Below are 22026 nucleotides of genomic sequence, written 5' to 3' on the forward strand. Positions count from 1 at the left end.
ATTCCACCTTTGTCAGTTCAACTTTCATGATAAAGAGATTGCAGTACAGTACTTGTACTAGGTGAATTGAAAAATACTATTTCTTTTGCTTTTTTACAGTGCAAATATTTGTAATCAAAAATAAATATAAAGTGAGCATTGTACACTTTGTATTCTGTGTGGTAATTGAAATTAATATATTTTAAAATGTAGAAAACATCCAAAATATTTAAATAAATGGTATTCTATTATTAACAGCGCGATTAATCATGATTAATTTTTTTTATCGTTTGACAGCCCTACTTTCAACCTATGCTTTTATTAGCTTTCTATTAACTACCTGGACAAAACACATCTCTTTCATCCAACAGCTGCACATTATGAAGATTATAACATAACAATAGCAAAGTAGAGCCTTTTTTCACATCATGTAACCGCTTCTTGAACTCAGAGAGCACAAAGTTAGAAACATCGATGGTAGCAAATAAAAGTCATCTTCTCGTATTGCACAATGTGAATCTTAACCAATATATATAGAAGTGGAAATTGTATTTTTAGTTTATAATTATATCTTAGTTTATATCTTTAGTTATATCTTTATGTTATGTTCTTTTTATGACAATGAGGCAGAGCTCATCTTCAGCTAGTCCCAGGGAGGACACATGGGGTCTGGTCCAATGCCAACTGAAAGTGGAAATAACAACAAAAAACAACAACACCACTTAGCTTTTCTATAGCACTGTTCCTCCATAGATCTAAAAGTGCTTTGCAATGCTTATTGATTTCAATAGGCAATGGATTGCATCCATAATGAGGATCCCTCATCATTCAGAACCTTGATTTTCCCTCACTACATTCTATCCCTATTGCGTTAGGTATATATTTTGGGTCTTTCACTACTAAGACTGTAACTTTTCCCTCTACTTGCTTCACCCTGACCAGAGTAATGTAGGGAGCTCTATTTACCATTTTGTAAATCCCTTCCTACATTCCTCAACTCAAGACACAGCCACACCATAGCAAAAGGCTCCTAAGTCAAGAGAGCTGACATTTTCCTGCAAGACAGTGCTATTTCTTTACCCAGTAACAGCAATGGGAGTTAGATCAGGCTCTTAGCCCTGAACTGAGGTTTTGCATGCAGCAGCGCCTGTTGCTATCGACGCCAAAGACACTGGTCTTCAAAACATTTTTAATAAAAATGAATGGTGGTTTCAGTGTTCTAGATGAGTAATCCATGGAATTATCTTCTAATAAATCACTTCACATGCACAATGAGAAGGGACTGATATTTCAGAAATTCCATTATGAGGGGAAAAATGAGTTTTCCTGAAGTATTAAAGAACATAAAATCCCTTTCTGGCAATGAACCTTAAACAAATAAACCAAGAGACAAAACAGGAAGATTATAGATCTTACTTCTCCTTGAGGGAGGAGGAGATTTTCAATACCTTAACTATACTTACGTTAATTAGAAACACATCAGTAATGGATAATTTAAGTGATTTTGTAACTAACCAATCAATGTAGGCATCATAGCATGAAATCATGCTATAAGAGCAAAAAATGTGTTTTCCTAACCATTCATTAAATCTTAATCTCAAATTTTACAAACCATTAAAATTGCAGAAAAACTTTCCACTACAGGTAGGCAAAAAAGGAACCATACAGGACTCAGCCACTAAGAAAGGCATCAGTGAGGTACAAGCAACTCAGGTAATATTTATACTATACAGGTATCTGATCCACAGCCTCACTTTGAAGTCTTACTTGCATGCTCTTTTTCTTTAGTGTTAGGGTGACCATATGTCCTGTTTTGGCCAGGACAGTCCCTTTTTTAAGCCCTGTCCCAGCCATCCCAACTTTTTTGGCAAAACTGGGCATTTTTCCCATTTACTCTTGACAATTGAGCAACTAGCAGGGCATGGAGGAATGTGCGGGACAGAGATGCCAGCCCTGTGTAAGGGGAGGGATGGCTTGGGCAAGCCGCTTGGGCCAGGCCAGCTTCGCAAGGTGGTGGGAGGAGGGAGGGAGTGGCTTGGGCCAGCCCCGCATAGGCTGGGGGGCGGGGATGAGCAGCACAGGCCGGCCCCATGCAGGCGGAGGGAGGGGGGAGCAGCTGGGACCAGCCCCGCAGGCGGGGGTGGGTTTCGGGTCAGTGGCTGATGTCAGCCCCACACAAGGGCGGGGGAAGTGGGCAGGCACGGCTCAGGCTAGCCCCATACAGGGGTGGGTAGAGGAGCCTTGGGCTAGCCCCAGGCAGTGTCCCGTTTTCCCTTTTGGGAAATATAGCCACCCTATTTAGTGTGAATTTGGTCTTACGAAAAGTGCTTGATTGACAGTTCTAGAGACTGAAGTTCTCCAGCTGCAGCACTGGTACATGACAGGCTTCAGCAATGCAGATTAGATTGAGGGACAAGCTCTCTGGACAAAATAATTCAGTCTCCCAGCCTTTTCAATCCTTGGCCTCCTTTCTGAAATTGTATTATTATTGCAGATGGATCAGATTGCTAATAAAAACAGTACAAGGATTTGTGACATTACACTCCATTTTATTTATGAAAATATGCTTATGATAGGGATATGACATAACTGAGATGTACTTTATGCAAGATAGCTCATGTAAGATATCATTCGAAAAGTTACGGTTTACTTGAATGTGACTATCTAATTTGTATGCCTGTATCATTTCTGTATCTGAAGTTAGGGATATTGACTACGTATCTGTATTTCAAATGGGTTACTTTGGGTGTCACCCCCAACTAACCCTTCAGGTACAACAATGAGAAAGCCAGACAGGGCTAATGGCCCACTAGCAAAGACATTGGCTTGTAAAAGTGCTTAGTCTTCCTGTGGATGCTCGAGACAGCCTGCAAGCAATGGTTGCCACAGCCATGCAGAGACATGGGTCTGAGTCATCTGGTACTGGATACCCTCTTCCCCTTTTGGAATGCCAGTGTTTTTCCACTGGAAAAAAAAGGGTTTCTGCCTTACACAAGAGCTATACAAGGCAGGGGAGTTACATCATCTAAGTTCTGTCCTCTGTCTTCCCACCCAAAAAGAGACATTGGAAAAACACCTGGAGGCAAGAACTGAACTGTGGGGAGAAGGGTTGAACACCCGGCTTTTGTCAACTTGGGTGCCTAACTTTAAGCACCAGTCTTTGAAAATCATTGCCAGAGAGAGTCTTTGTAATCCCACCTCCATAGACTTTAATTAACAAAGTGAGAGATCCCCAACATGTAAATTATTGTAATTAATTTATTTAATTCACTAACATCTCTGCGACAATTAAACTAAATATGCCTGAACATTAAGAAGAGGCACTTTTGTTTCATCCTTTGATAGTTCTCCTTGTTCCACTTATGCAGTTGGCATAATTTATTCTTATTCCCAGCCCAACAGCTCTAGGGGTCAGGCAGACAGTATGGAAAGTGAAACTGATGCATTTGGACTTTTTTGCCTGTTTGCAAAGCAAAAATAATAATAAACCCACCTTACTGCTGCCTCTCTCCTCCAAAACTTTAATCATTTTCTGTTGATGTTGCAATGCTTCTTTTTGTCTTCAGTAGTTTTGACGAGCAGAACTGAAGAGCTCATGTCACAGCAGAGAGGGGGGAGCTGAAGGTCAAAGCATTCATCTCATTTGGATACACTTCTCTTTTCCAGCTGACTTTTACTCTTGAAATCTGCAGTACTCACTCCTAGGAGCTTGGAAGACCTTTCTATAATGATTCGTAGGCACACACATCAGAGTCAGCTGTTATTGTATTCAGCACTGCATGTGGAAATAAAATTACCACCATTAGCTTGAAATCTCAGGCTCCCACAAAGTTAATTCAAGGAGAAGCTCGGGCAGAAAACAGCTCAGAGTTTGAGCAGGTCTGTGATACTCCAGTCACAGGAGTGGTACATATGTACTCCAATCCCCACAGCAGCATGGGAGTCTTGGGAGAAACATTTTGAGATTCTCCACATTTTCTTGTGTGATGAGGGGGGGATTCAAATGTTAATTTCTTTCCATTTCTGCCACCATTTTTCATTTCTAATTTACTCAGGGAATGAAGGGCGTGAAGAAGTGAGGAGATGTATTTGTTTAGGGAGAGCAGGGGCAGATTAGCCCAAAAATAAAATCCTAGAAATATTATAGGGAATGTGTGAGAGAAGACATTCACTTGTCTCCTCTTTCAGGGCCTGATCCTGCAACTTGTTACTCATGCAGAGCTCCATGGATATTGTTGGAGCTCTGCATGGGTCCAACCATATGGAACAAGTTGCAGAACTGGCACCAGAGTAAATAAACTCCTAGGAGTTTTTACTACTGTACCAGTGCTTCAGAAAAGAAAGTGGTTCCCTGTGTGGTTTGCCAAGAGCATTGCCACTTCATAGTCCCCATTATGGGATGTGTCCTTTGGTGGAATAACTAATGTTTGGGAACATTAAGTGCAATGTACCACTCTCCAGTGTGAGGACACAGTCGCTACTTCATTTTCCCCTTCTGGTGAGCAAGGGATTTTGGGTTTAGCCTTCTGGCCAAACCTTTCAGAGGATCATCAGAACAACTCCACACTGAACAGAACAGTCTCTCACCTCTCTCTGGGATCAGTACTCCTTTAGCTTTTGGTGCAGAGCTCTCCACAATTTACAGTATTTCAACCAGTCCTCTGCAGGCTGTTTGCCTCACTCAACTCCCCACCCCCAACCCCCAAGCCTTCTGACATCTTTGTCAGCTCCTGGTGGCACAGGTAAAATAGGAAGGAAGGGGCTGGGTTCCCTTATGACTCCATCCCACAGACCCTAAATGTGAAGTTTCATGTCCCCTTTGTTTAAATCCTACTTTCATTTTCCCTGGGCCATTTCCAAAGCAGCCCCATATACTTAGTCCCGGACTCCATACCTGGAGAGCCTCCCAGCAACTCGTGTTCTCTGAAGGTTTCTTCTGGCAGTTTCCCAGGCACCTGGTCCTATTTTGAACACTGGACATGCTCTCTCTGAGGACACAGCTACACTAGAGAGTTTACAGTGGCGCAGCTGCATCGGTGCAGCTGCGCCACAGTAAGCTCTCTGTGTAGCTGCTCTAAACAGATGGGAGAGAGCTCTCCCATCGGCTTAACTACTGCGGTCCCTGCAAGTGGCAGTAGCTATGTCAACGGGCGCTGTCCACACAGGCATTTAGGTTTGTATAACTTATGTAGCTCAGGGGGGTAGTTTATTCACACCCCTAAGTGACATAAGTTATACCAATGTAAGCTGTACTGTAGATATAGCCTGAGTCAACCTTCTTATGTAGCATAAACCTGCGTGCAGTCACATGATCCCCTAGCCATACGTTCAGTTACCTCATCTCTAGACTCAATTCCATAACTTGGAAAGTAAGCAGGCACAAATGAGGCTAAGATAGACGTTCTTAAAGGGACCAGCTCAACCTGTGACTTAAGTCTCTTGGGAAAGAGTGCCCACTGGTGCTGCATCAGTACCCTCTTGCAGGACTAAACATCCATTATGGGCATTTTAATAAAAAACAGTGTTAAATCAGAAAGTCATTTTAAAATGTGCATCTTTATTCAGTTTACTTTACAAATGGCTATGTGGAAACAAGATATTTTTTGATGTGATTTCAGTACACGTTATTTCACAAGCAGACTGGACAATGGGGCATATGACTAATCAGTGTAATCTCTTAAATCCTGCAGGATTCCATTTGGGACTTTATAACCTTTCACCAGACTTGACACAAATGCTGAAGTGTCTCTGTGGCTTTCAAAATGGATAGGTTTGTCTCTAACTGAAACCAACATGGGAAATTAATATGAAGCTGCAGGTAATTTCATTTCCCTTTCTTTGGAAGTATTTGATTGTATAGTGTGCATCAGATATTCACTGTTCCCTGAATAAATCTATTATCCTATCCTTCCACATAACTTATAATTTAGGACCTAATCCTGCTCCTGCTGAAGTCAGTGGTAAAGCCCCCATTGACTGCATTATTGGCAGGAACAGAAAGGCCATTAAAAAAATAATTAAGTGTGTATAAAATGCCTAGGCAAGTGATGTGCAATAAAGATAGTGTACAGTATATGAAACTAAGGCAGTATTCACTTACTGTGTTCTAGCATCATAAACACTGAACAATAATTTTTTTAATGTTTAAAAGAGTAATTATTCAACATATTATTTCTTTTAACTCATATATTGTTGGATAATGTTCCAGGAAAAGCCTGATTTGTGTCCACAGTTCAACAGAGCAAGCTGTGCAATGATTTGATTGGCAATCTTCTCCCCATCATTGAATATAAAGTTAGTGCCCAGCTGAGAGGGAACACTGACTATTTCAAAGTGTTTAAGGTAAATAGCCCATATATTTTTATAGTTCCTATTAAAGGCTCAGAGTTTACTACCTGCAACAGGAACTGCATATGTAGAGCAAATGTAACCCACTGGGTAATGTTGTTATGCATTCCCCTCTGTGCCCAATCCACAGAGGGTAGGAGTTTGCTACAGCCCCCAACTACACAGGCTAGCACTTTAGCTCCAACCATCAAGATTTATATATTTAGCTCTGGAGGTTCCCCACTTTAAACTCTGGCCAAGTTGTGGCTGACAGACATTTACATTCAAAATAGATGTTCCTGATTTGCAAACATTTTCTTTATCCGTTGGATTAACACCTGTGGTGATTAGGAAGTATCCTGAATATGTTCAAGAGTTGCCTTTCTGAAGGCACCATGTAGACAGTAGTATTCAAGATAATAGAAACTATGAGCAATATAAACCATGGATTTATAGGGAATAAATTGAGACTGCCTTATAAGGAAAGATTGAACCAACTTCACACTTTGGGCCAGATTCTCAGCTGGCATAAACCGGAGTAGTTCTATTGTTTTCATTGGAGCTACACTGATTTCCACCAATGGACAATCAAATCCAGGATTCATCTTCCAGGAAGAGAACTATTCAACACTTTCTTTCCTTGTGGGCTGGAAATACCGCCAGAACAGCCTCTCCAGCAGCATTTTGATGTTTCCACTTCTAGTCTTGACCAGAACCAGAAAATGCAGAAACATGCAACAAGAGAAAAATAAGTTGTCCGTGCCTTTTCAAACCTTGAGACAAAGTTTGATCCCTGGAAAAGACACGGTTCACAATCCATTTTTACTTTAACTGAAGGCAGTTACTCATCGGTAATTGTGATAGTTATGAAAATGGACAATCAGGAGCTATTTAATACAATTGGTCATACTGTATTTCCCAAGTCCTGTAATTAATACTCTGTAAAAGAATGGGGCATTGTTGCATTTGTGGAAGCACAATACCTTCCCTAGCCAGGTTACTGGCACTGGTTTATTGAATGGGAGAAGCTGGCATCTGTCTTACCCAAATCATCAGAAAAGATTCCTATTTAGGGACTATACACGTCTGCCCCTAAGGACTCAGCATAAAAAAATAATGGGCATTGCCAGCCAGGTCTGGGTTTTCATGGGGTTAGTGGTTAAGTTATTGCTTCAGGAGTAGTAAGAGGCAACTTTCAGTTTTCAGGTGCCAGAAGAAGCAAAAGCATTTCATCAGCAGCCTGATATTTTGAATCACTTGAGGAAGTGCCACAGTTTCTCCCTTTCTTATAAATCTGCTAATCCTGATATCCAGTGAACCCTTTACTTGTTTTCTTCTATCCCATACATAACACTGCATAGTGAAACCAAAAGAATAGATATACCTTGTTTACCTTACTGGGCATTATCTATGTTACTTTAGTATCTCAGGATGTCCATCACTGTACAGAGGGCCACTGTACACTATTTGCACTCCTAGAAGTCCTGTGTCAGCTTTGGAAGCAAGCTGATATTTACCTTTTTCCTCCCACACTGGCTCAGTAAAGGCTCTTAAGTCTCAATGGTGTATTGTCCTCACTGTACTAACCAAACTGTTCCAGAAACTCCTTTCTTTCTGACATATTTGGCAAAGAGTTATTGATAAAGTTTTGTAAAGACAAAAAAAAGTCACAAATACAGCAGCTCTATTCAGATAAGGTGTATTTCACCCATGTGGAGAGATCCCACATGAGACCTAAAGTCTCCCTTAAGACCCGATCTGAAGGCTTCTATATGACTTACGTAGTGCACAGGAATAAATTTCACACATTCTGTATTGGACACAAAAAGGCGGGTCCTTCTGAAAGTGCCTGTTTTTCTTTAACTGGCTGTGAGTTTGGTTCTGGAGGAAGTAAAGGGCAAAAAGAATTGTCTTGAGTTATACACAGTGCAGACAAATTCTGCGGAAGCTTTCTCAGACAGTTCTTTTGTACACCTCAGTGCTTGGATGCATAATTTAAATATGGTAGCTAGTCATAGGACTGTCTTGAGCAGATAGTGTCAGTGTGAGATGGTTTTGAGATGTCAGATGTCCAGTACAGGGAAAAGAAAATCTGTCAGAATAACAATAGGTTGGCAAAAAGAAAAGGAGTACCCGTCGCACCTTAGAGACTAACAAATTTATTAGAGCATAGGCTTTCGTGAGCTACAGCTCACTTCATCGGATGCATTTGGTGGAAAAAGCAGAGGAGAGATTTATATACACACACACACACACAGAGAACATGAAACAATCATGTTGTTGTTTCATGTTCTCTGTGTGTGTGTGTGTGTGTATATAAATCTCTCCTCTGCTTTTTCCACCAAATGCATCCGATGAAGTGAGCTGTAGCTCACGAAAGCTTATGCTCTAATAAATTTGTTAGTCTCTAAGGTGCGACGGGTACTCCTTTTCTTTTTGCGAATGCAGACTAACACGGCTGCTACTCTGAAATAGGTTGGCAGCAAGCTCAAATTCTTGTTGTTTTTCCAGGCAAATTAAAATTGTTTGTACAGTGTATGAAAAATTCTCTAGATAGACATTTTCAGAAATATAATGGAGTGCGTAACAGTCACTGCAACAACATCCCCTGTTGTCAGCGCTTCCTGTTGCAGGTGTCCTCACCCTGTAGGCCATTTGCCTTTGAGCACAACCCAGTCCTCCAGCTGAGAAGCACAGACTTTAGATCCCTTTCAGAGTAGCAAAAGGTGTAACTTGTCTCCAAAGTTCCAAACAAGCAGCCAATCTCCTGGGCTCCTTTCCCAGTCCCCATTCTGGAGCTACTCTGGAGTCTTCTCCCCAGCTCTGGTATTGAGCACTAACCCCCTCAGACTGGGTCTTCGTGAGGTGTTTGGTCTGATGATGATGATGATGATGATGATGACTTGGCCATTATCTTTGAAAACTCGTGGCGAACGGGGGAAGTCCCGGATGACTGGAAAAAGGCTAATGTAGTGCCCATCTTTAAAAAAGGGAAGAAGGAGGATCCTGGGAACTACAGGCCGGTCAGCCTCACCTCAGTCCCTGGAAAAATCATGGAGCAGGTCCTCAAAGAATCAATCCTGAAGCACTTAGAGGAGAGGAAAGTGATCAGGAACAGTCAGCATGGATTCACCAAGGGAAGGTCATGCCTGACTAATCTAATCGCCTTTTATGATGAGATTACTGGTTCTGTGGATGAAGGGAAAGCAGTGGATGTATTGTTTCTTGACTTTAGCAAAGCTTTTGACACGGTCTCCCACTGCATTCTTGTCAGCAAGTTAAGGAAGTATGGGCTGGATGAATGCACTATAAGGTGGGTAGAAAGCTGGCTAGATTGTCGGGCTCAACGGGTAGTGATCAATGGCTCCATGTCTAGTTGGCAGCCGGTGTCAAGTGGAGTGCCCCAGGGGTCGGTCCTGGGGCCCGTTTTGTTCAATATCTTCATAAATGATCTGGAAGATGGTGTGGATTGCACTCTCAGCAAATTTGCGGATGATACTAAACTGGGAGGAGTGGTAGATACGCTGGAGGGGAGGGATAGGATACAGAAGGACCTAGACAAATTGGAGGATTGGGCCAAAAGAAATCTAATGAGGTTCAATAAGGATAAGTGCAGGGTCCTGCACTTAGGATGGAAGAATCCAATGCACCGCTACAGACTAGGGACCGAATGGCTCGGCAGCAGTTCCGCGGAAAAGGACCTAGGGGTGACAGTGGACGAGAAGCTGGATATGAGTCAGCAGTGTGCCCTTGTTGCCAAGAAGGCCAATGGCATTTTGGGATGTATAAGTAGGGGCATAGCGAGCAGATCGAGGGACGTGATCGTTCCCCTCTATTCGACACTGGTGAGGCCTCATCTGGAGTACTGTGTCCAGTTTTGGGCCCCACACTACAGGAAGGATGTGGATAAATTGGAAAGAGTACAACGAAGGGCAACGAAAATGATTAGGGGTCTAGAGCACATGACTTATGAGGAGAGGCTGAGGGAGCTGGGATTGTTTAGTCTGCAGAAGAGAAGAATGAGGGGGGATTTGATAGCTGCTTTCAACTACCTGAAAGGGGGTTTCAAAGAGGATGGCTCTAGACTGTTCTCAATGGTAGCAGATGACAGAACGAGGAGTAATGGTCTCAAGTTGCAATGGGGGAGGTTTAGATTGGATATTAGGAAAAACTTTTTCACTAAGAGGGTGGTGAAACACTGGAATGCGTTACCTAGGGAGGTGGTAGAATCTCCTTCCTTAGAGGTTTTTAAGGTCAGGCTTGACAAAGCCCTGGCTGGGATGATTTAACTGGGACTTGGTCCTGCTTTGAGCAGGGGGTTGGACTAGATGACCTTCTGGGGTCCCTTCCAACCCTGATATTCTATGATTCTATGATTCTATGACTCCAGATACTTCACAGGAGCTGCTCATCTCCCTGTGGTCTCTTCCTTAGAAGAAATTATCTCAGCCTTTAACGACACCCAGATATCTACTGAGCTATGGCATGTTCCCTCTTAGTCTCACCCCTTTTGGATGGGCAACAACTAATTAATTATGACACAGGTGTAGTAAATGTGACTGATTGGTCTTTATTTCTTTCTAGCCCATGATGTGGTTTCACCCCATCCACTTAAGAAATGGAAAGAAACTTACACACTTACTTGACCTTGCAACCTAAGTTCTAGTGGGTGCTACAGCCACGTAACAGGGATCAGAATTTAGGCCTAAGTCAAGAATAAGAGTTAGTCCAGCAAAACAGCATTCAGCTAGTAATGAGGTGCATATCTAATTGAAAGGAATATATATCTCCTATATCTACTCAAATCACCAGTTACACTGAATGTCAAATCACACAGCTTATCCCATATGACATGTAAGAGAAAAATACGATCTTTTAAAAACTATATTAAGCAAAATACTTCTTTGATAGTTTTTCAAATTAAATCAAACATAAGCAACAGCAAGAAAGTTAACTCCTTGCACTGACTCTTTGTAAATGAGTCGGCTCCTCCCAGACACCCCCTCATGGCCTCAGATCAGGCCTGCAAGTGGCCCCTCACCTCCACTTCCTTCTGGGATCCTAATAACTTCAATACAAGCCTGTCCTCAAGTCCATCAATATAATTTATTGATAAAACACGGTGCAAACTTCCATAACCACAAGTCTCACAACACAATCCATATTCCCCACACACCCTCATGCATGTAGTCTCTTCCAGTCCTTCAATCTAGTACATACCAGACACTGATGTCTTTCACCACACCCAGACTCTTCTCCAGTCCTCCTCTATCTCTCTGCCAGAACAGCCACCCTAGCCCTTCCTTCTAGTATCAACCCCACTCTTCTCAGCAGGAACTCCCACAGCCTTCTATGGTTCCTCGGGAGTCCAGTTCTCTATCAAGAAAACATCAGAAGGTAGCCCCTCCACTGACCTCCCACACCTCCTTCCTTCAGCCCAACCTGGTCCTTGGCTCTGACTTTCTAACTTTGAACCAGCAAGCATCTCCCTCTGCTTCTGCTATCACTTTCAGCCCCTTCTCAGGGATACTAGCCGGTAAACCTCTCATTGCTCTCCTGCCTTCAACCCTCTCCCAGCAACCACCTTCTCTTTCTAGGAGCTCTTGTCTCCTGAGTGAGTCTGGTCTGACCCTCCTATAGCTCCCCAAGTACTGCCTCCCCCTCTTACTTGGCCCACACGGGAGCACCTAGACTGGAACAGGAGCACTAAGCCCAGTTTAATTTAATTGGCAAGCTATCCTGTTACATTCCTCAATGGTATATGGCATATCTCCAGGATTAAAATGCTTTCTGAAGCCTTTGTTTATTCAATGGAGACTTTACAGTCAAACAGTGCACAGTTTTGAAAAAAGAATTTCAGACACAAACCACAGCTCTTACAGTTAAAATATAGGCATTCTAATAATTAAATTATTTATTGGATGATTTATATGAATTTAGCACTTGTAAGTTCTTCATTTAATACTAGAATTCACAACAAGAGCCTGTTAGCTTCTTGGATATAAAAAAAGTTGGATAGTATTCACATAAAGGCATAGAATCTAAGTGGGCAAATATATTTATGTGATTCCACAGAGCTATAAAAGTTTATCTCATGTGATCTACCAGCCAATGGTTAATAGGGGGTGCATAATTTATTGAGCAAAATCTTGCTACCTGTGGCAAATGCAGTTTGCGATCCAATGTGGGCATAGCTATCAGTTTATAATTATTTGAATGTGAAAGCTAACATTTTTCCAATTTGTGAAGTTAAAGGATGAAATGCCTCTAGTTCTCACACTTCTGCAATTTGCCCTGGGGAAAAGAGTAGATGGCTCTGCCTCACTTTGCAAATTCATTCCCATTTTGCAACATTTACAAGGTGTAAGGGCAATGATGACAATTTCTCCCACTATCTTCCTCACTCCTTGCACTGTCCTCATCATCTCCACTTTTACACGCAACCAAGAAAGGCAGTTTTCTTTATGGACAAAGAAAACCACTTTTGCTTTTTGCAATCAATAATTTATAAAATATGAAACACAGTTAGTTTCTACTTTAACAAAGAACAACAACAAAAATATGACTACCTTCCTCAGTTTCACCAGCACTGAGATTTCTTTTTTTCTAAAAAGATCAACAGGCAACCACATAGTTATTTCTCTACTAATTTATTGACTCGTTAGACAAAACCACATTCCTTAAATTCCACACAAGTACATGAGCATTAGTAGAATTAAGGCCATATACACAGCCAAAGGCTGTCTCTAAGCAGTCACTGTGCATAGCGGTAAGCATAATAGCCTTATTGCTATTATTAACTTTTTGTCTAACATGGAATGCAGTATAAAATTTGTATCAAACACTCCCTGTACCTGGGGATCCGGTCCTGCTCTGGAAAGTTTGCAGTGAACTAGAGTGATGCCCATAAGGGTGTGGGAACTACATAGTTATCATAGTCTAAATGCTTGCTGCCAGATTAAGGGGGTTGAACGCCTAGAACAGAAAATCTAGCAGATGTTAATTTGTGTATGTGGGTGGTGTGGATGAATAGCTTTTGTTTGTTGTTTTTGTTGGCCAGCAGGCTCTCCCCCTCTCTTTATTTTCTTTGGAGTGTTCTAGAATCTAGAAAACTTCTGAAATATTTACATCTTACTGTGTGGCAGGAAACTTGTTGGGCATCTACAAAGCCTGTATAGCTTTAAGATGATTTTTGAGCTCAGAAGAGGATTACTGGGTTCTTGGTGAGGAAGAGTAAATAAATTAGGGACTAATTATAAAATTAATGTTAGATCATAAAATGCTGAGAGGATTGGCACAGAATCTGTTATAAAATGTACCTCAAAAAATATGGCCAGTGAGATGGAAAGCTGCAACTGACCTCATAGTTCATCACTGTCCGGAATAAAGGTACAGCCATGAGATGAGGAGTCTTATACCAGGAGGTGTCATGTGAACTTTGACTTTATGCCATCACTACTTGGGAAAATGTCATTTGGTATCTGGGTGACCATTTTGTCTGGCACTGTTTGTTTTGATTGGGTAAAATAAAGATTGTGATGTGGTCTGTTATGGGAATTTTTATATTAAAAAGGTGGTGATTGGTCTATTTATATGTAAGGGGACTGTTGCCCCCTTACTAACATTCAGTGGGGGTGTTTTGGTTGGCAAGCTCCCAGTACTAAAAAGGGGGAAGGGTCGATGGGGAATCAGGACCCTGAGACTGACAGCCCCCAGGAACAATGGGGAGAGGCCAATGCTCCAGGTCAGCCTGAATGTCAGGGTGAGCAGGCTAATCAGGGAGTCAGGAGGCCAGGGAGGTCCTGTCCTCCGTGTGAGCTGAATTTGCCTGGGTCAGACAGAGTGGGGCCGAGCTAAGGAGAAAGTAGAGGCCCAAACCGAGCTGGGGGCAGAGCTGTGCCAGATCCAGAGAGACCAGAAAAGCAGCCCAGAGAGAGCAGACCCTGTCCTCGGAGCAGAGCTGCACCCCAAAGCCAGAGGCACAGCCCAGAGAGAGCAGACTTGCCCTCGGAGGAGAGCTGCAGCAACCAGAGCCAGAGGGGCCAGAAAAGCAGCCCAGGAAGCAGGTCAGTGCTGGGAGCAGAGTCACAGAAGCAGCCTGCAGAGCAGACCTGTCCTGGGAGCAGAGCTATAGCAACCAGAGCCAGAGGGGCCAAAGAAGCAGCCCATGGGGCTGGAGGCAGAGCAGCAGAGACAGAGTGGTGCAGCTGGGGCTGGAGCAGTCTGGAGCTGGGTGCAGTGAGCGGCTGGGGAGACCGAGGGGGACCCTGGGCAGCAGGCCCAGCACAGGGAGACGCCTCAGCCAAGGGGCTCTGCAGGCCAGGCTTGGATCATAACCCCGACAGGGCGGGGGCGACACTGGGAAGAAGGGTCCTACCACTTAGAGCCTGAGAGCGTGTGGCCACCACCAGATCAAGTGTCCAACCCACAGCATCCCTGCAGCACAGCCAGGGCCTGAGAAGAAGGCCCGGGACTTACAAGGGACAGACTGTGAACTGCCCTGACATTCCAGAGACACTGTTTGTGATGTTCCTTGCCACAGAGGTGGTTGATGTGTTTCCTTTAACCTTTCCCATTTTTCCTTATTCTTTTTAAAATTAATTGTTGATGAAATAACTTGTATTTGCTTTAACTTGTATGTAATGGTCAGTGGGTCAGAAAAGTGCCCAGTGCAGAGAGAGTACCCCAGAGTGAGGACACCGTAGCCCCTGTCTAGGTGACCACAGCAGGTTTGGGGATCGAGCCCCCCAGGAATCCTGTGCCCAGCCTTGTTGGGGTTACGAGGACTCTGCCAGACAGGAGAGTGGAAGGGGAGTCCTCAAGGGCAGGGAGGCCACTGGATAAAGGAAGTGGGAGCGAGGACTCGGATCCTTTCGCTAGTCCACTTCACCAGGTTAGTGTAGAAGCCAGGAAAGTTCCCCACAAAAGCGGGACTATCCCCCCCCTTACATATAGCAAATGGGAGTTCACTGGGGACTCTGAATGGGTAATACCTTCCTAAAGGGAGAGCTCAATTAAGCAACTAAAGAGCTATATCCTCTAAGAGAATGTAGGCACAGCTGGAGGTAAAAAGCATGAGTCAGATAGTAAACTCCAGCCCACAAATTGCAATGGTGATTGAATCTATATTTTAGCACAGAACTCCTTCAATTAGTTGGGAGCAATTTATTTTTAAATTGTAAAAATTAAAAGGAAAAACATTTGTACATAATCTTTTCCTGGGTTTTCACTGCTAGGTCTTGAATCTGCTCAGCAACCTTGTCTCAGAACACAATTTTTCCTACAGGTTTGGGCATGATCCTGCAATCCTTACAGAGTCAAAACTCTCTTTGAAATCACCCTTTGCCTCTTGAGGAAATCCTGCCTCCTCTTCTATTGGCACAGAAGACCCAATAGACAGTGAAGGTTATATAGGTCTGCTGCACAGGAAGTTGCAGAATGTGGGAGCTGTGATGTACAAGGACTCCAGCCACACTATTGTGGGGGAGATTTGGGGCCATTGGATAAAGGGCTGTGAGGCCCTTTAGATCCAACACAAAGATTCAGTGGCCACCCTAACAACCTGCAGTAGGAGAACCCTGGTCCATAAAATAGCACGTTGTCTCCCTACGGCAGTGCAAGCTTGGTGCAAGAAACAGGCTTTGCACCCTTGCTTAAGGCTTCCTTTTTACAAATGGGGAACACAGAGATTATGTGACTTGCTCATGTTCCTATGGGAAGACTGCGTCAGAGCCAGGAATTCAACCCAAGTCTCCTGAGAACCTGTCCAGTGCTTTAACCACAAGACCATCCTTCCTCTTTGTTAACCTTATTCTCCAGTACTCCATTCCTACGTTTGGGACAGAGCTACAGGGAATTGTTCACAAGTGTTTTCACCAGGGGCGGCTCTATCAATTGTGCCGCCCCAAGCAGTCGCTGGAGAATTGCTGCCGCCGCAACAGCAGCAGAGCTGCTGCTGAATTTCCGCCATGCCCCGAAGAGCGGCGGAGCTGCTGCCGAATTGCCACAGCAGGACACAGACTGCCGCCCCATTCTCAATGCCGTCCCAAGCACCTGCTTGGAAAGCTGGTGCCTGGAGTCGGCCCTGGTTTTCACCACCTTTGTCACCCATATTTTACAGCTAAACTGTGGCCTGCCCAGCCCCCAATGTAAGATAGAGCAAAGCTATGGCTTCCTATGGGCCCGGAAAAGCAAAGAATAACTGTAGTGCAGTGCACACCCCCTAATTCCCCAACACACTCTCTACACTGGGGGTTGGAGTAGGGCCCTAACACCAGTTCTTCTCTGGCACCCAGTAAAGCACCCTGCAGAGAGGATATTTCCAGCAGACTCTTTCCACCCACTGTAAAGCCCCAGAGAGCTTAGTGTGAGAATCAGTTCCTATGTGTTTTGTTCCCTTCATATTTGCTAATTCCAGGCCCCATTTCCCCTGATCTGGCAACACTCAATCTAGCTACTGTCCTCAGACTCCATCCCTAAATGAACCGCTAAAATATTTGCTTTTCTCATTTGTTTTCATAGTTGGTTGTTTCATCTGTCACAAATCTTTGACTTTTCTCCAGCAACCTGCAATTATTATATAGGCACAAACATGGCATTACAAAGTGGTTGCCCTCTACCTCATTAGTACTGACAGCCTCTCTTTCCTGTAGTTCTGGCCTCCCTCCCAACTGCATCACATCCATCAGCCAACAGCACTGACACAGTTTCAACACCAATTGTCAGAGCTGTCAGCAAAGCAGTAGAATATTAGATTAGTTATTATATTTCATGCATGTAGTGTGAACAATGAAAACATACAGGATTGTGTGTAATTTTATTTCTTTTAATATAATTCTTCAAAAAACTGTTTTCATAGTGGATGTGTGAGGTGGATCTAAGTTTCTAAAGGGGCCGCATTAGGGCTGAGGCCCATATTTGAAACCTGCATGTTAGTAGAAAGTCAGATTTCAACCAACCTTTGAAATAGATGCAATATTCTGCTACCAAGCTGTGGAATAGTTTTACCAGACCTTCCACCATGAGACCCCCAAGCTTAAAATTAAATGTATTACCTCTTTTTTCCTATAGAATTTGTTTTATGTTATCTGGACTGACTCAGACTGTGTTATATATGGAAATACTGACTGCTACTCTTTCCAAATAGGGCACGTAAAAATTCTAGAAAAAGCTAGTCCAGAAGTGTAAGGAGAGAATTAGCAATTGTGTTACAGTTACAGACAGAGACTTTGGTTCAGAGAGAACAGCCCTACAGAATCTGTTCTTACTTTACCAAAAAGTAGGCTGGGCATCAAAGGGGACAAAGATCAAGAGAGGAAGAGCAATTAATCCTTGACAGGTTTCAGAATGGTAGCCGTGGTTAGCCAACAATGGCCCTCTGCCATGTACATTGGCCAAACCGGACAATCTCTACGCAAAAGAATAAATGGACACAAATCAGACATCAAGAATTATAACATTCAAAAACCAGTCGGAGACCACTTCAACCTCCCCGGTCAACTCAATTTCAGACCTAAAAGTTGCAATTCTCCAACTAAAAAACTTCAAAAACAGACTCCAACAAGAAACTGCAGAATTGGAATTAATTTGCAAACTGGACACCATTAAATTAGGCTTGAATTAAGACTGGGAGTGGATGGGTCATTACACAAAGTAAAAACTATTTCCCCATGCTAATTTTCCCACTACTGTTACTCACACCTTCTTGTCACCTGTTTGAAATGGGCCATCCTGATTATCACTACAAAAGGTTTTTTTTCTCCTGCTGATAATAGCCCCACCTTAATTAATTGGTCTTGTTACAGTTGGTATGGCAACATCCATTTTTTCATGTTCTCTGTGTGTATATATCTTCCTACTGTATTTTCCACTGCATGCACCCGATGAAGTGGGTTTTAGCCCACGAAAGCTTATGCCCAAATAAATTTGTTAGTCTCTAAGGTGCCACAAGTATGCCTCGTTTGACAGTTACCCATCAAGGTGGCATATTCCAGGATGTCACTGCTTTCTGCATACATATTGGTTTGTAATAAGATTCAATATCATTATCACATAGTACAACTTTCTTGTCTATCATTACTAAGGCTAAGATTTTGTCATGGCTATTTTTAGTAAAAGGGACTGGCAGGTCACGAGCAATAAACAAAAATTCACAGAAGCTGTGACCTGTCTGTGACTTTTGCTGCTGCGGCTCCATGGTTTCCCCGACCACTGTGGTGGCTGGGAGCTGTCGGGCTGGTTCACCCTGGAAGCTGCAGAGCGACCATTTTTTGCAAAAGAGAAAATGGGACACCGCAGCTGCTTGCCTAAGGCAACCCCCTCCCTGCGTGAGGCTGTCGTCCGTCGCTAGAACCCTGAGGAGGGCTCCCTCAGGAGTCTGTCACCTGTCCCTGGAACCTTGCAGGGGGCGCCCTGTCGCCTGTCCCTGAAACCCTGCCAGGGCCCTGCTGGCTGCCAGCTCCAGAGTTCCACAGCCCCTGGGGCAGAAGCAGAGAATGTCACAGAGGTCTCTGGAAATCAGGGATTCCCTGACTTCCATGACCTACATGACATAAACGTAGCCTTAATCATTACCATACCATACATTATCAGTTTTGGAAATTTTAATATAAAGTTTTGCAAGAGCTGCAGGACGTAAGACTGATTCCACTTCGCCAAGTGGAGTTTCAGGAGCCAAGATATGAATTTAGACCAAGAGGCAACTTTGATGTGACTAACTTTAGCAAAAATCTGCTTTCACATACCATTCATTAGATATAATTGAAACAGAAACCTTAGCTTGAAAAAAAGGTGAGAATGAAAGAGACAGATTTGGGGGGTTATATTCACCCCTCATTGCACATACAATACCCATTAATTTTAATGGAAGCTCTGTGCTGTAAGTATCAAGGGAAGAACATACCCCTTTGTATTATTGTTATGGGTCCCTGGCCATATTCAGTGACATTGTAAAGAAAGGCTTAGTGCCATTGAAATAGACCAGATAGAGAGGAGGGAAGAATGATGCTCTGCCTGACTTCAGCAAAGTGAGAGGCTTGTATGAGTCAGCATGGAAATTATAAGCAGTTAGGTTGGTCATTAAGGAAAGTTGTGAGGAATCTTCCAAAGGGGGATTGATTATAATGCGTTGGGGAAGGGACTGTGTTGTAACCTTGGGAAGTTATTGTGTACAGCCCTAACAATTTCTCCTGAGGATCCTTATTCAGGCATCTAACTGCACCCATTTGATGGCTTTCTTAAGGTTGCTGGAAATCTTGAGGAATGCTGCTGGGAGTTGGGAATGTGGAAATCTGGAGGTAGGGAATGATCGGGTAGGCTTTAGACTCCTCATTCCATGTTAGAATGGGAAAGGTGAGAGAAGCTAGGAATAATGTTCTATTGTGTGTAATGTTGAATATCAGTCTCACTGGTCCTATCACAAGGGGAATACCCAATTCCCATGCCGTTTAATGCAGGATTAAGGCTAATAAAGCTGCCACCATCCGGACAGATGTTCAGAGTTAGCATCTCAACTTTCAAAAAAGTGGCAGGTGACCTTATTGCCCGTAAGCGCCCAGGACCTCAGTTTTACATCTCCTCTGAAAGATAGCCTCAGTAGTGCTGTGCTGCCTGTCACCGTGCTGAAGTTTTGGTGCAGCATCAACTCAGAGGGAAGAGTGGCACCTGACTACAGAGTAATCAGCCTAATTTCCTATAGCATGTAAGTGTTCCTTGAAAGTCCCATATCTACCATGACATTACCCAATTCCACTGAGTTTATGAAGTGTAATGGAATCATAGCAGAAAACAATACAACAAAATAGATAACAAAGTACTTACGCATTTTGGTTCAACTTGATCCTTGGTGTAATTCAACTGAGGATAATGCAGTTAAACCTAGGATGAATCTGGCACTTAAAATACAGGTCTACTCTGAAAATAGACTATGTAAAAACAGCACTTTCTCAGGGCTCATGCAAACTGCCATGCTTGCCCTGCAGACACGCTCATTTTGGGCTCCCATGTTGTAGCTGCTTCCCCTCCCCATCACCCACAGTGCAGGAAATCCAAAAGAGAGCACTAACCTTGGAGGACCATCAGATGTGGAGAAAGGCCCACCCGTGTGGTAATGCTGCCCTTATGAGAGATAAGGAGCCTGTGAGGATGCCTGTACCTTGAAGTACTAACAACTACATGGATGGGGACAGTTTCCTAAGAAGTCTCCCTGGAGGCACCAACAGCCATGAAGGATACCCTTGGCAACTTCAGAAGCCAGGAGATGGGGGAGATCCCAAGAAAGCTTGCCATGGGGGACTATAGTGCATCCCCCCTCAATCTACTTGTATCTCACCCAGGAGCATTCAAAGCCTTGACTCTTTTGTGCTTCTGCAGTCCACGTTGAATATTTGATGAGGCTTCCGGCATGATGCGCAGCAGTTCATTGCTCCATCTACTGCCTGGGGTGAGCAGCTGGCTCTGAGCACACTCAGAACAGCTAGTCTTTCACCTTCACTTCCTTCCCTGCGGGGTGCCCTCCCAAGGTAGGGGCCTGTTCAGGCAGAGGTTGCAGAGCCTGCTAGAACTAGCAGTGTATCTATCTTCTCTGCATTTCTGTCCTGCGGGAATTCAGAGTCAAATCAACTGACTTTAAGAACAAAAATAAGGTCTTGATGCTCTTTACTCCTGTGTGTGGTACAGAGCCAGCACAGCCCTGGGATAATGAACTAAATTCCCTTCTTCTGCATCAAGTGAACAAAGTTCCAGGTGGTTACACCTCCACAAACTGCCAGGCAGGGGTAGCACAGGTGTCACTGCAGCCATAATTTACCACTGAAGAACTTTTATTACTGGTGTTGATGCTTAAGAAGGAAAGATTCCAGCCTTCCTCTTATATTTCAGGCTGAATATGCAAGACAGACACTTAGAAAGAATATCTCTTTACATTTGATATGGAAATCACACAGAGAAAATTAAGTTGGGACCACATAATACTATTACGACTGAGTCCCAGATCCTCAAAAGGTATTTAGGGTATTCAGTGAGAGTTAGGGGCCTAAACACCTTTGAGGATCTGGGTCTGAGTCACTTTTTAGAGTAGAATTGCAAATGGGGCCAAACCAGATAACTACTCCATGGCTGAAGAAGATCCATTGTGTGTGTTAGGGATGGATAAGGGCAGTCGTTAAGTGTTGACGCAACTTCAATTCACAGAGAAGGCATCACATGAACTACAAACTAAGCAGCATACAGGAGACAGGGCATGAGCAGGCTAGGGAAGGCACAAGGCCAAAGGGCCCATGGGGAAGGGAAGTCTACCTAAGTGTCCACAAGGACTGCTTCAGGCCTTAGGCCTCTTGCAGAGCAGTTCCACAGCTGCTGTGCAACCTGGATATAGCAGAGGGAGTAAGATTCCTCTGCACTCACACATCTGCCAAATGTTCAACTAGGCTACTCGGGACAGGTGTTGAATTTGTCCTTTTAAGCTTCTACTCACAAACAAAACTCCCTGATACACAGAAATGCTGTGATAATTTGTAGCTAAATGAAAGTAATTATGTCAGATTATTGATCCTATATAAATACAAGCTGGACCAGTTATCAAACACTAATACTGCATACCACAAAGATCTTGTCTGAACTATATGAAGATATTTTTCATTAGATTATATATGTAAAAGCATCCGTTCCCTTTTTCCTTCATTCCTTTATGATCATAAAAACCTAAAGGAGAATAAAAAGTTA

Source organism: Dermochelys coriacea, chromosome 3 (genome assembly GCF_009764565.3).
Source record: "Dermochelys coriacea isolate rDerCor1 chromosome 3, rDerCor1.pri.v4, whole genome shotgun sequence".
NCBI lineage: Eukaryota > Metazoa > Chordata > Testudines > Dermochelyidae > Dermochelys > Dermochelys coriacea.